The sequence below is a fragment of the Eptatretus burgeri genome, chromosome 11 (assembly GCF_056783735.1).
Source record: "Eptatretus burgeri isolate ZD-2024b chromosome 11, Ebu_testis_v1, whole genome shotgun sequence".
In the NCBI taxonomy this organism is placed as follows: Eukaryota; Metazoa; Chordata; class Myxini; order Myxiniformes; family Myxinidae; genus Eptatretus; species Eptatretus burgeri.
The window spans coordinates 98414782-98429372 of record NC_140971.1 but is presented as its reverse complement, the minus strand read 5'-3'; the positions used below and the strand labels follow the sequence as shown (position 1 = coordinate 98429372).

General features: G+C 46.9%; 2 protein-coding genes across 13 annotated transcripts in view; one reads left to right on the top strand and one right to left on the bottom strand.

Moving 5' to 3' along the window:
* LOC147017735 (uncharacterized) overlaps positions 1-11946 on the bottom strand; it is a 59722-nt gene extending 47776 nt beyond the window's left edge. Inside the window, exon 1 of one of the 2 annotated variants that reach the window (XM_085847606.1) lies at positions 11765-11946. The gene's annotated coding sequence lies outside the window, so the exon portion shown is untranslated. Of the gene's footprint in view, positions 1-5148; positions 5600-11764 lie in introns of those variants that run through there. The other variant, XM_085847607.1, reaches the window with a different exon arrangement.
* ABCC12 (ATP binding cassette subfamily C member 12) overlaps positions 4549-14591 on the top strand; it is a 192921-nt gene continuing 182878 nt past the window's right edge. For 4 of the 11 annotated variants that reach the window (XM_085847595.1, XM_085847600.1, XM_085847597.1 and 1 more), the window contains exon 1: positions 11967-12264. The gene's annotated coding sequence lies outside the window, so the exon portion shown is untranslated. Of the gene's footprint in view, positions 4670-11964; positions 12265-14591 lie in introns of those variants that run through there. The other 7 variants (XM_085847601.1, XM_085847598.1, XM_085847593.1 and 4 more) reach the window with 6 other exon arrangements.

Genomic DNA, 14591 nt, shown 5'->3' with positions numbered 1-14591 from the left:
TCATCACAACAGGAACTACTGCCGAGTTCAATTCTGGAGCTTAAACTTTGGAATTCAGCTTAGTTTAAGAGATTCTCGAGGTTATGACATGTGTGGAAATGAAATAAAGCCACGAACGCTGGCATCTCCGGGCATTTATAAGCATTGCAATGTACCCAGCGATTCGTAGCTACGATGAACAGGTATTTGATGATATGAGTGAGGAAAGTGGAAAAAAACAAAACAAAAACTTTACCATTAAGAAATCATTGTGGCCTGTTCCAAGTCAAGGCATGGTTGAGCAGGCCAAGAACCATGGCGGCTTGAGACCCCAGCGAGGTAACCTAGGATACGCCTTAAGACCCCCAGAGAGGGAGGTGACCGAGGATGCACCTCATAAAGGATATAATTAAATAAGGCCGTTAATTATCTTCAAAAGGGGTGTTTTCATTTACCCAAATCCCCAATTTTCAGTCATGCACTTCCTTTGAGTTCCCTGAGGATGCACGTGAAGTTTCAGGCTGCGATTTATTAGTATAGGTCAGGTATGGGAGCATGTGCCAGAACAGCGCGTCGCTGCGTCCACTTTCCGCCGGTACTCCAGGGGCCTCCGTCTGGCCATCCCCCAGGCAGATGCCAGGCCCATCCCCATCTCCTTGAGATGATGGTCAACCTGCTGCAACCATGAGGCACGTGGTCGGCCCACTGGCCTCCTCCACTCATGAGACTCCCTCGCTGAGAGAATCTGGTGAGCAGGGTCAGCGTCAGGAAAACGAGCCACATGTCCATACAGCCGCAGCTGACGCTCACGGACTATGCAGGTAACAAATCTCATCCGAGTCTCTCTCAGCAACCGCTCGTTGGACACAAAATCCGACAAGCGATAGCCAAGGATTCTCCGAAGAGACCTGGTACCAAAGGAATTAAGTCTCCGTCTCAGATCCTTGGTCAAAGTCCAAGTCTCGCATCCATAGAGCAAGACTGGAAGTACCAAGGACCTGAAGACTCGGACTTTCGTCCTCCCGCACAGGTACCGGCAGCGCCACACCCCATGATCCAGTGAATCCATGACTCCCCAGGCCCGACCCAGACATCTATTGACCTCCGGCTCACAACCTGCGGAGACATGAATATCACTGCCAAGGTAAGTGAATCTATCCACGACCTCAACATCCTCACCACAAACAGACACAGACAGGACAGCAGCATCCAAGATGTCACCGAAAGCCTGGATCTTAGTTTTGACCCAAGAAATCCGTAATCCCAACGGCTCTGACTCCTCATTCAGCACCTCCAGGGCCCCCAAGAGGATGTCTAAAGTCTCCGCAAAGATGACTGCATCATCTGCAAAATCAAGGTCCGAGATCTTGACATTGCCAAACGATGCACCGCAACTTGATCTCTCCGACATCCTCCCAAAAATCCAGTCCATACAAGTGCTGAAAAGTGTGGGGGCAAGTACACATCCCTGACGAACTCCAGTAACAACTGGAAGTAAGTCAGAGATGGTACCACCACACTTCACAGCACTCTCAGTACCAGAGTAGAGTTCAGACATCAGATCGATCAGTTTCGGTGGCACCCCACGAAGACCAAGAATCCTCCAGAGGACATCCCGATTCACTGAATCGAACGCTTTACAGAGATCAACATAGGCTGCAAGCAGCCCCTGCCAAAACTCTCGTCTGCGTTCGGTGAGGACACGAAGTGCAAGGATACGGTCAATCGTTGACCTCTTTGGTGTAAAGCCTGACTGCTCTGGACGCTGGTGCTCAAGCAGATGGTGGCGAACCCTATCAAGAATTATCCGAGCAAAGACCTTGCCCAGCACTGAGAGCAGCGTCACCCCTCGGAAGTTGTTGCAGTCTTGGCGATCACCCTTCCCTTTCCAAAGAGGGACAACAAGGCCCTTCTTCCAGTCAGTTGGGATGATGCCTGTGTTCCAGGCAGAGCACAAAACTGCATGCAACGACACGAGTGCAGCATTTCCACCAGCCTTGAGAAGTTCAGCATGGATGCCACAGATCCCTGGAGCTTTGCCCCGTTTCAACTGGTTCACCGCAGCCCGTGTTTCCACAAGCGATGGTGGACCACAGTTGATTCGAGGGTCAGCAACAGGGATTGTAACACCCTTGACGTCCAACTCGACAGCTGGGGGATCAGCCTGGTACAACCGCTCAAAGTAACCGGCCCAGCGGGCCTTCACTTCAGACTCCTCTGTCAAGAGCCTACCACTCTCTACTCGAACTGCAGTGCTCCGAGGAATGGGCTTGGATGAACGTAATGCGCGAATTCCCCTGTAAGCGGGACGAGAATCACCTGTCCACAGGTGATGCTCTACCCCCTCACAGATTCCTCGCACATAGGCCTCCTTGTCCACCCTCAGTGCACGTACAGTTTTACGCCTCAGCTCCCTGAACAGCTCAGCTCTGCCATTCAGCCTGGCCCTGCGACTCTGGTCAATGGTATCCAGTGTCCCTTGAGAGACAAAATTCTTCTTTGCCCTGCGGTGAACTCCAAGGCATCCACCGGCAACATCAAGGACGGTGGTCTTGAAGGTGCTCCACAACTCTTCAGGACCCCCCAAAGCACCCAAACCCCCCAAAGCACCCAAACCCCCCAAGTGTCCACTCAGCCTATTCGCAAACTCCTCAGCTACTCTCTCATCCCTGAGCTTGGCAACATCCAGCCTAGGCTGGGATGGTACCATTCTCCAGGATTTAAGGTGCAGCTTTAGAGTTGCTACAACAAGCCTGTGGTCAGTATTGAGGAACTGAGCACTCCGGTAGACCCTGCAGTTCTGGATCATCCTCCAACGACCGTCAATGAGGACATGGTCAATCTCCTTTGCCACACCGCCAGCGTTGGAATACCAAGTCCAGCGATGAGCTTGCGGGCGCTGAAACCATGAACCAGCCACCCTAAGTCCATGACTTCTTGCAAAGTCAAGGAACTTAGTGCTATTCTGGTTCATAGTTCCTGACCCATGGGGACCAACACACATCTCATAACCATCCCTATCAGTTCCAGTCGATGCATTGAAATCCCCCAAGACTAGAAGTGTATCTCGTCTGGGGCACTGATCAACCACAGACTCGAGTGTGGCGTAGAATGCATCCTTCACGGTGAGATCACTCGCCTCAGTCGGAGCATAAATAGAGACCAGGGAAATGACACCTAAGGAGTGGCGAATCCTTAATCTCATAATACGCTCGTTGACCGGTGTTACCTCAATTATCATTGGGGTCAGCTTATTGGACACAGCTATAGCAACTCCTTGGGTATGGTAACCATCAGAGCGACCAGACCAATAGTAGGTGAAACCACCCACCATTATCTCGCCGCAATCCGGTCTCCGAACCTCAGAGAGAGCTGCAATCCCGATGTCCAAACGCTTGAGCTCAGATGATAACAGAGACAGGTGATCATCCTCTCTTAGGGATAGGACATTCCAGGCACCCACCCGAAGGGACCGCCTCAGGTTAACCCAAGGAGACCGCCGTCTGGTGGACGACACCTCAGCACCACTCCGACACACTCTCCCGCAATCTGACCCAGGGATGTTACCCCGTGGTTTCCCTCCTATCAAAGATTGGGGGTCCCGAAGGCTTTGCCCCAATCCCGTCATCCGGTGAGCTGCCCTGCGAAGGGAAGCTGCACAGGAGGTACTCCCATGGAGTGGGTTTTCAGATTTTTTTGCGTTTTTGCATTTTGCGGAATGAAGCGTTTTACGGTGGCCGGAGTGCAAATCCTGTCACCAACCTCCTCATGAAAGTAACCCAACTGCAGGAGGACGTCCGCAGACACAGTTGGGCACTAGATATGGATGGCCGTTGGCTCACAAAGAGCTCCTCCGCCCTTTGACAGGTTTTGTTTTTAATCCTGCTGGGTGTCCATATCCAAACACCCTCCTCACCAGAAAACCTGGTGGGGGAGACGGTTTAGTCGCCAACAACCCGACCATGGAACAGGTTAGTACAGGTTTACATGGTACCTGTAGCAGGTCACAGATCGAACCTGACCTGACATTAATATAGTATAGATAGTATATATATATATATATACTATATATATATATATATAATATATATATATATATATATATATATATATATATATATATATATATATATATATATATATACTATATATATATATATATATATATATATATACTATATATATATATATATACTATCTATACTATACATTAATATAGTATATATAATATATACTATACATTAATATAGTATATATTAGTATAGATAGAGAAATATGAGGGATGATGGACCAGAAGGATTATTTTTGTTTTTTAGAATAAATTATTATTTATTTTTCTTCAATGCCTGCACGATATGTTCTATAACAATGGGAAACATTTACGTTATATAAAATTTAATGGCTCCCGCATGCTATCATCATCAGAATACGGTATTGCCAAAAACAGATACATTCCACCTTGGTCGAGAATACAGCATTCAAATTGCAGAGATAGAATCAGTACAAGTCAAAGCTCATCATTCTGTGTAAACAGCGGCAACCTCATGTCACAAGATGGACTTTGTGCTACTGTATATAGCTTTGGCACAGAAGAGATGACCTTTATTGGATCAGAGGCAAACAACACACGGGCACACGAACAGCGTTTGATTGAGCAATTCGGAACGAACGAGTATTCTGCTTTTCACAGGTATGTAATCGAGCATTGGTACCGTGAGTCACATGTTTGGAAATACATTTATTTATGGTGGAAGAATGCTTGTAATTACGAGTGTGTGTGTGTGTGTGTGTGTGTGTGTGTGTGTGTGTGTGTGTGTGTGTGTGTGTGTGTGTGTGTGTGTGTGTGTGTGTGTGTGTGTGTGTGTGTGTGTGCAGTAATTAAAGAGAAAATGCAATGAGAATGATGAAACGCATACAGATACAATAACTGATTAATTATTGGAAGTACTATACAATACAACCTGTAATTTAAAAGAGAATGAATGCTTCACCGGAGAAGGGTAAAGGGACTTTCTCACCACCCTCCCTGTACATTATCCTTTGATCAATACGAGTGTCTTAATGCAAATATTGCATGCTAGGATGCAGCACTATGCAGCACTCATCGTGTCCTCCACCATCACATCAATCCATTTCCACCAAATCTGTATTTCCTAGCAGAGTACCCACCCGACGGGCGATCTTGTTCCACGCATGCGACAAGTTCTGCTGATGCATACCTTTATTTGGACGGTGTATAGGCAACTGACAGCTCTGTATAGGCAAAAAGAAATAACCCGGGTTATGTGCATGAAGCAAAAACACCTCACCACTGGAAAACGTGGGGACAGGAATACTGGACGTATTGTAAATGGTGGAGACTTGAATACTCTTTCCCACTTGGAGGCAGCGCTACATGATGCACATTTACTTGGAGAATTAGTGCCCCCACCCCCCCACCTCCAAGACCACTGCCAAAGATAAATACACCCCTATACATGAATTGAGGTCATGCTGATCTTCTGTAGCAAGTCTGGATGTAATTGGACCAGAACTGTAAGAGGAGCAGCGCGACAAACAAATAAGAAAAAGATTTCGTGCAGAGCACGATACTTGCAAAATCCATCACCCACTCCAAAGGTTGCCATGGATACATCAAATTGTCCATTTCATTCAGATTAAAATTAACAATCTTAATCAAAGCTCAGGTCATTCGGATGAAAATTGATGATTTTAGAAGTTTGACCTTGAGTTGACCTTTTTTTTTTTTTTTTTTTTTTTTTTTTTTTTTTGTATACCTTGGTCGAGGCTCGTATGAGAGCTAACACACAACTCACAGCAAGGAGGCATGAGACAAGAGGGGTGGGAGTGGAAGGGACAAAACATTGGGGAACAGACACAGGTGAACTGTGGAAGGGAGAGGGATGGGGATGGGACGGGGAACATGGCGAGGAGAAGATGGACATTACAGGGACTTTCAGGAAGGAAAGCAGGAGAATTGAAGGAAGTGGGCTTGGGTGGATTATCGGGGGTAGAAAAGATCGAGGATTTGGATGGGGGAAGATAAGAGGTGGTGGTGAACAGCTGTTTTGAAAGCCTGGAGGGAAGAATGGGAAAGAATAGAGTGAGGAAGTTTATTCCAAAGGCGGGAAAAAAGAGGAATGAAAGAGTGAAGATGAGCAGTGATTCGTGATTTTGGTAGTTTTACCAGAAGGGGGTTGTTGGCGGACCTTGAGCGCCCTGTGGAAATGTGGTTGGGACAAATCGCAGAGAGAGCAGGGGGGGCAAGGCTGGAGAGGAGTCGGTAGAAGACAGAAAGACCACCGACCAACCTGCGGTGATTGAGTGAGAGGCCCAAAGACTCAGCTTCATTGCGGGAGATGCCGATGATCTTAAATGCCCTGGTTTTGACAGCGTGAAGTCGAGAAAGGTGGGAGGCAGGAGCACCAGCCCAGAGGGGAGAGCAGTACTCCATCAGGCTACGGACAAAAGCTTTGTAAGTGGTCAGGAGTTTTGTTTTGTTTTTTTAGGAGTAAGTAGTTTTTTTTTTTTTTTTTTTTTTTTTTTTTTTTTTTACACTTCCATGACCTAATCTGTTGAACTCTCTCATACATTAATATTAACAACAAAAACGATCTTATAATGCTTCATCTTCCTCTCTCACACATGTGGTACTCTTTACTGTTTCACAATGCACTACTCTTCTGCTATTTTAACAGACTGCTCTCATTTCTCGAGCTCTCCTTCATTCCTTGCCTAAAAATCCAACTATTACAGCGCTTTCTTCTCTCCATGCTCTGAATTCGCCTTCATTGCATCCATCAAGAATTGTGTTAAATCTTATCTCTGACCTAAAACTTTTAAAAACCACAGTTTGCCATGGATGCTCGCTTTCCATCAACCATTCTTTTTTTCCAACTTCAGTGCCAACTCACCCCCTCACCCCTCACTCTCACTCTCAAAGCAACCATCCCACTCTTCTCTCCAAGCCTCCCTCTCACCTCTTTCAAAAATTCCCCCCTCACCTTTCTCCCACCTTTCATCCCCCTCACTCTTCCTTCTCTAAGTTGCCCCCCTCTCATCCACCAACCTGCCTCCCTCCACTGCCCTCTCACCTCCATCTCTTCACTCCACCTCCTCAAATCCTCAACTGCCATCTTCCTTGTCTCTTGTCCCCCTCTCTCACAGCACCACAGAGCCTTTTCTCCTCCTCATTCGGCCCCCTCCCCTCGCTATTCTGCAATACCCCACACTCCTTCAGCAACCCTCCTTACCTCCCCCCTCGTCCCTCGTCCGACCCTCCCCCGCCCCCTCCACCTCCTGCACCAAAAGCCTCCTCCTACCTCTTCATTAAAGTGTGGACCTCAAATATCCGGGGCCTTTCGCTCAAACCTTTCAGATCTTTCCATGCAGGTTGCCACTGACAAACCAGACATTATCTGCCTAACAGAAACTTTCCTCTCCCAAGACGTGTCTGACTCCCAAGTATCTCTCCCTGGTTACTCCCTCTTACGGTATGACAGACCTGAGCCTCGTCCTGGTGGAGGTGTTGCTCTCTTCATCAAAGACTCTATTCCTCACTCTCCCTGCACTGCTCTCACTCCCCCACACCCCCAGGAATACCTCTGGCTTCGGCTTCCCCTCCACTCCCACCTCATGTTTATATGTGTACTGTACCGTCCACCGAACAGTGATGACTCCATCTACACCTCACTATCCGAAAACATGGACCATCTTCTATCTTCTCATCCAAACTCTCTCTTCCTCTTATGTGGCGACTTCAATTGTCATCACGCCAGTTGGCTAGGTGTGGGTACCTCTCTCACCTGCCATGGGACATCAGCAAAAGCTTTCTGTGACTCATTGGGACTGACTCAATCGGTCAACTTCCCGACCCGGATCTCAACCAATGGTACTCCATCTCTTCTGGATCTGATTTTGACAAATTTCCCTGACAATATCTGCTGCTCTTCCTTCGCTCCAATTGGTTCTTCTGACCACGTCCTTATTAAAGTGGACATCTCTCTGGCTGTTATCAGAGAACCACCTCACCGCCGTCGAGTCTGGCATTTCACTCAAGCTGACTGGCAGGGTCTCCGAGCAGCCATCAAACTTACAGACTGGTCTCCTATCACTACTTTCTCAAACATCAACTCATCCTGGGAATTCTTTCAAAGAAACTTGCTCTCCCTCATGCACAGATTTATCCCCTCTCGTGTTCAGTTGTCTTACCCTTCCTCCCGCCCTTGGTTTACTGAAGCTTGTGGCGAGGCAGTTGTCCTGAAACAACTTGCCTTTGCCTCATGGAAAGCAAACCCAACTGAGGGCAATCTCAGTTCTTTCCACAAAGCTCGGAACAAGTGTGTAGCTACCCTCAGGAGAGCCAGAAAACAACATCTTTCTCATCTCAAGTCTGAACTCTCAAACCTCTCTCCCTCCTCAAAATCCTGGTGGCGTTTAATCAAATCTGTTTCTGGTGTATGTTCCCCCTCTATCCCCTCCCTTACCTCAAATGGCCGCACTGCTGATTCCACACGTGATAAAGCTGAATGTCTAAACTCGGTGTTTGCAGCCAAATCTTGTGTCCCAAACCCATCACTATCTCTACCCACTTTACCCAGTCGCACCCAACTGTCCCTGGACTCTGTATCCTTTTCTCCTGACAAGGTGGAGAGCTTGCTTTCAAACCTCGAGTCAGATTCTGCAACCGGGTCCAGACGGCATCAGCCCACGTGTCCTCAAAGCCTGCTCTTCTGCTCTTGCTCACCCTCTCTGTTCTATTCACCCTCTCATTTTCCCAAGGTCATCTGCCATCTGCTTGGAAATCTGCTAACATCACTGCCCTGCATAAAAAAGGTGCAAAAACAGATCCCTATAACTATAGACCAATCAGCCTTCTCCCAATCATCAGCAAGGTTATGGAATCCATCATCGCTTCAGACATGAAATCCTTCCTCTTCTCCAATGGCTTGATTTCCAATCATCAATTTGGTTTCAGACCAGGTCACTCTACCCTAGATATGCTGCTACTGCTCTCCCATCAATGGATGGAGGTCCTCAATGCCAGACAGGAAATCCGAGCCGTATCCCTGGACATATCACGTGCTTTTGACACAGTCTGGCACCCTGCCCTACTCACCAAACTCTCTGCCCATGGTATTCAAGGCCATCTCCACTCATGGCTCGCAGACTTCCTCTCCTGTCGCAGTCAACGTGTGGCCCTAAATGGAGTTCTTTCATCCCCTCTTCCTGTGCAGGCTGGAGTTCCTCAAGGTAGCGTTCTGGGCCCTGTTCTTTTCTGGTTTTCATCAATGATCTCTCGGACTCTCTGGAAAATCCTCTATTTCTCTTTGCCGATGACTCAACCCTCTGCCGTACCATCTGTCATCCCTCAGACCGGCAAGCAGCAGCTTCTTCGCTCACTGCAGATCTGGATAAAATCACAAACTGGTCCAACACGTGGAACATGTCTTTCAATCCAGACAAATCTCACACTCTCACTATCTCTCTTCGAAAGGACCCCCCCATCCACTTTCTCACCAATCCTCTGGAAGAAGTCTTTTCTTTCAAGCTTCTGGGTCTCACTATCTGCCATGACCCTTCCTGGGAAAGTCACATTTCCAACCTTGCCTCAAAGCCAGTCGCCGACTGGGAATCCTGGCCGTGCAAAGTCCTTCCTCGGCCCTCTTGAGCTCCTGACCACTTACAAAGCTTTTGTCCGTAGCCTGATGGAGTACTGCTCTCCCCTCTGGGCTGGTGCTCCTGCCTCCCACCTTTCTCGACTTCACGCTGTCGAAACCAGGGCTTTTAAGATCATTGGCATCTCCCGCAATGAAGCTGAGTCTTTGGGCCTCTCACTCAATCACCGCAGGTTGGTCGGTGGTCTTTCTGTCTTCTACCGACTCCTTCTCCAGCCTTGCCCCCCTGCTCTCTCTGCGATTTGTCCCAACCACATTTCCACAGGGCGCTCAAGGTCCGCCAACAACCCCTTCTGGTAAAACTACCAAAATCACGAATCACTGCTCATCTTCACTCTTTCATTCCTCTTTTTCCCGCCTTTGGAATAAACTTCCTCACTCTATTCTTTCCCATTCTTCCCTTCAGGCTTTCAAAACAGCTGTTCACCACCACCTCTTATCTTCCCCATCCAAATCCTCGATCTTTTCTACCCCCGATAATCCACCCAAGCCCACTTCCTTCAATTCTCCTGCTTTCCTTCCTGAAAGTCCCTTTAATGTCCATCTTCCCCTCGCCATGTTCCCCGTCCCATCCCCATCCCTCTCCCTTCCACAGTTCACCTGTGTCTGTTCCCCAATGTTTTGTCCCTTCCACTCCCGCCCCTCTTGTCTCATGCCTCCTTGCTGTGAGTTGTGTGTTAGCTCTCATACGAGCCTCGACCAAGGTATACAAAAAAAAAAAAAAAAAAAAAAAAAAAAAAAAAGGAGCTCAAGAGGGCCGAGGAAGGACTTTGCACGACGGAGGATTCCCAGTCGGCGACTGGCTTTTGAGGCGAGGTTGGAAATGTGACTTTCCCAGGAAAGGTCATGGCAGATAGTGAGACCCAGAAGCTTGAAAGAAAAGACTTCTTCCAGAGGATTGTTGAGAAAGTGGATGGGGGGGTTTTGTAAACGGTCCTTTCGAAGAGACATAGTGAGAGTGTGAGATTTGTGTGGATTGAAAGACATGTTCCACGTGTTGGACCAGTTTGTGATTTTATCCAGATCTGCAGTGAGCGAAGAAGCTGCTGCTTGCCGGTCTGAGGGATGACAGATGGTACGGCAGAGGGTGGAGTCGTCGGCAAAGAGAAATAGAGGATTTTCCAGAGAGTCCGAGAGATCATTGATGAAAACCAGAAAAAGAACAGGGCCCAGAACGCTACCTTGAGGAACTCCAGCCTGCACAGGAAGAGGGGATGAAAGAACTCCATTTAGGGCCACACGTTGACTGCGACAGGAGAGGAAGTCTGCGAGCCATGAGTGGAGATGGCCTTGAATACCATGGGAAGAGAGTTTGGTGAGTAGGGCAGGGTGCCAGACTGTGTCAAAAGCACGTGATATGTCCAGGGACCTTTGACCTAAAATAGTTGTATTCCCAATTCAGCAATGAACTATGCAAATCCTGTTCAACTTTCAAGTTAATAGGATGCACATTGATGATTTTCAGATAAAAATAGATTTTAGAAGTTTGAGTTGATGTTTGACCCTTTGACCTCAAAAAAGAGTTGGTTTCCCAATTCAGTGACACAATATGAAAATATTGTTCAAATTTCAAGTCAATCGGATGAAAAATGACTATTTTAGAAATGTCACCTCAAGATGATCTTTGACCTCAAATTCAATCGGCTTCTCAGTTGAGACTACCTCTCGAGCTTGGGAAAGTTTCATGACGATCGGTTTAGAACTGTGACCTGTAGGCGATTGACAGACAGACAAACAGAGACAATTCCAAAATCGACTGACCAATAGACTTGAAAAATCTTCAATTTTGAAAGTCATGAAAAAAAATCACTCGTGGAGTGACAACTTGGTGAAACGGAATGGTGCTCCGTAGAGAACATACCTCCTCCAGGCTGAATAATTTACATTTTCTATGCCACTGATAGGTCGCATACTCTTCATGAAGGACATCATGGGATCTTTAACATCCACCAACGAATGCTGGAAGACGGGACGCCCGAGTTTAACGCCCATCCGAGGGATGGCACACACATTGATGAATCACCCTGCCTCCGAAACCCCAGGATGACAGTTTATAGCTGGGTCGGGATTCCAACCCAGATAGGCAGCTTTGAGGCTAGTGTGCGTACCTCCGGGCCATCCTGCCAGAACTTCGTGAACCATTAGAGTAAGTCAAGGTTTTGTTTTAAACCTAGTGCGTCCAAGAGATACTGTTCGTCCTTTCCCTCGAGTTATGTGGAGCTTGCTGCCAAACTTTTTGGTGCAGTCAGCTGATTGGCTGAACGAGTGGGAAGGGTACTGCGAGGTTTGAGCCACTGCGATGGCTTGGTCGAGCAGATACCAATGGGGTTGTGTTTCGTTGCATGTTGGGCCGGTCGAGCTGTCTAATTACAGGGACCACGAAGGTCTTTTCCCGGCACCTTCTTCCTGCCAGTTGCACGTCCGGTTGTCTTGGATTACAGAACCGGTGGATTGCAGCAGCTATCGATTGGCACATCAGTTTTGATTGTTTGCCGCGACAGATTGCTTCATCACTGCGTGCTGTCTGCACTACTGTCCCACCAAGCTGTGTCCGTGTGATCGTGTCCCTCTCCTGCATTTCCAGTCTGTACGTCACCTTCATGTCAAGGTATTGGTGAAGTGGATCATTTTGTCTTGATCTCGTTTTCTGCTTATCTACATGTTCGGAAAAGTTACTTAGTTATCCTTTCCTGGAAATGATAAAAAATCCTCAGCTTTTTCGAGGTAATTCAGTGGAAACCACACAACACTAACAGACACCAACACACACGCACACAGATATTTTCAATCATTTCCGAGTACCAGTGCCTATCTTGGCCCACATACGGTGGGCAATTTAAAGTGGTGATGTTTCCACAACAAAGTGATAATTTCTTCTGGAACATACTGTTCACTTGGGATATACTGTAACCATAATTGGCCTTGCTGGACCACACTGTAAAGTTTTTGTGATTTCAAATGAAGCAAAAATAGAATTTCCCATGAAGTGACGTGTGTTCTGGGACACACTGTAATCATATTTGGCCTTCGTGGATCACACGAGAGTTTTTGTGATGTGAAACACCAAGTGATCAATTTTGAAGTTTTCATCAAAAAAATCTACATTTATATTTACAGTCCTATATATATATATATATATATATATTTATATACACATCCATTGGGACCATACTCTATGCAGACCGAAGGTGCTGCCCAAGCAATCTCCTTGGCTATTGGGCACAATCCTGGACGGGTCGCCACTCTGACAGTATACCAACATGTTGGTACTCATTTTGCCGATCTCGGAAGGATGACAGGTCGAATTAACCCCACCTGGTATTAATTCAACAGTTGAGCAGGATTTGAACTCAGGACTTTAGGATCCCAACCCACCACCCTCGCCATCAAGCCAACACGAGGCATGCGTATATGTATATGTATTTCGAATCCCGACCCAGCTATAAAAAAAACTGTCATATTGGTGTTTCATCAATGTACCTTCTGGTTGATTGGTTTGCGTGAGTAAAAACAGACGTCTGGGTGGCAGACAGATGGTTTGTGCTTTGCAGATTATGCGGTTTTCCGTGTGAGACAGAATCCGTGGCTGATGTTCAATATATATATATATATATATATATATATATATATATATATATATATATATATATATATATATATATATATATTATATATATATATATATTAATATTTCGGCATGCCCCTTTCTTTGTTCCACCATCAGATTTTTGTTACTGCATGAAATGAAACAAGATTTGGCACATATACTAAGGATATTATTGTCTTCCTTAAGAGGCCCCTCAAAATTCGTTTTGATGCATTTTCGCAAACTCCAACGGATTCCATACAAATTCGGTACGATTATGGCTTTTGGTCCAACTTAGGTCATTGGCTATAATTTTTTTCCAGAACACTTCCGATATTCGAAAAAAATCGATATATCGATATCCCTAATGGGATTTTCCATTCAAATCCACTCAAGTTTAAGGCCTACGGGGGACACAAATTTCCACTTTTCCCCGGGCGCTGTTTACCTCCGCTACGCCAAGCTGTTAGGGTTAAGGTTAGCTAGCCGAACACTAACCCTAACCCTAACAGCTAACCCTAACCGCTATTCAGGAAATTTGCAAGAAAGCCCGAGCAACGCCGGGCATTACTACAAGTATGTGTATATATATATATATTGTTGCGAATCTGGAAGCCATGAGCACACAGACATTCAGGTTCCAATAGCTTAGTTATTTCAATAAGTATGTGTTTCTAGTTGGAATCCATCCCCGAGTCTAATGGGTGAATAAATGTAAATGCGCTGTGACGTTATTTTAATAGTCAGGTTTTCTTTAATTTAACAACACCAATGATAACAACACCAACAACAACACCAACGATAACAACACCAACGACAACACCAAGGATAACAACACCATCTTCACTTCCATCCTGACGCCATGATACTCGCCAGCAGGCGCGCGCGTGGGCGGAGTCTAGCGTAGGCATGGCGTCTCTCCTTAGCCAATCGGCAAGGAGCGGGCGTCTCACCCTCCCCGTTTCCGACTCAACCTGATCGCCATTAAGCACACGGCCAGGGGTGAGGAGGTGGGCGGAGCCACAAACGCCTCCGCTCAGCACTCCGCCCAGGAGCGTGGGGTTTGCCCACGCTCTATGTGTATATCTTCTTCTTTTTCTTTCAGCTGCTCCCGTTAGGGGTCGCCACAGCGGATCATCCGTTATGATCCGCATAATGATTTGGCACAGGTTTTATGCTGGATGCCCTTCCTGACGCAACCCTGGTCACCTCTTACGACACAGGGATATGGTACACCTATTCTAACCGAGGTATACACCGGCCCAGTACACTGGTACTCACTTTGCCGACCTCGGAAGGATGACAGGCTGAGTCAACCTCCTGGTGTATTAATTTACTGGCCCAACGGG